Raw genomic sequence first — 697 nt, forward strand, 5'->3', positions numbered from 1 at the left:
AAAATTAAAATTAGCATAGAATACGAGGAAAAGCATTAGAAGAAATAAAATAATTTGATATATAAATAAGGATTTTTCTAAAACAAACATGAAAAGCTAATAGAAACAAATTTGAAAATTGAACGTTCCATTGTACATGAAGAGGAAACAAAATAATGTCAGAAGTGGGATTCGAACCCACGCCTCCATTTGGAGACCAGAATACACATCCGTTCTAATAACAGAAGGTTTACACACCTTGAGTCTGGCGCCTTAGACCGCTCGGCCATCCTGACATTTTAAATATTTTTTATATAATATATTATAAAATATTATTATTATTATTATTAGTCTGTTTTTATTTATTTTCACAATAAATGATGTACACGGTATTGTGTCCTTACCTGCTGTGGTTTGTTGGTGTGTATTAACGAAAAGTCATGATATCCAATTAAAAACACCTTAGGTGTAAAATAAAGGTTCTCTCAAAAACAGGATTTAACATGCGAATTAAAGGAATGAAATTAAAATTGGCGGCCAATCTGGTATTGATAATAATTTTACAGCAAATATTCATTTGTTTGACTTAGGTAAGCCGCGTATTTTGTTTTACCAACCATCATGTCTCAACTAGAACAAAAAACACCGCCTGGCTAATTAATGAATGAATATTTGCTGTAAAATTCTTATCAATGGTATAAGTGTCGCTACGAGTTTG

General features: G+C 31.0%; 1 non-coding gene across 1 annotated transcript; it reads right to left on the bottom strand.

Annotated features, from left to right (window-relative positions):
- Nucleotides 1–156: 156 nt before the first annotated feature.
- On the bottom strand, nucleotides 157–275 carry Trnal-caa. The gene is made up of 2 exons: nucleotides 238–275; nucleotides 157–202 (listed from the first exon to the last, which is right to left on the bottom strand). It is a non-coding gene; the product is annotated as a tRNA-Leu (tRNA).
- Between the last annotated feature and the right edge of the window lie 422 nt (nucleotides 276–697).

The sequence above is a fragment of the Limulus polyphemus genome, unplaced genomic scaffold, assembly GCF_000517525.1.
Source record: "Limulus polyphemus unplaced genomic scaffold, Limulus_polyphemus-2.1.2 Scaffold914, whole genome shotgun sequence".
NCBI lineage: Eukaryota > Metazoa > Arthropoda > Merostomata > Xiphosura > Limulidae > Limulus > Limulus polyphemus.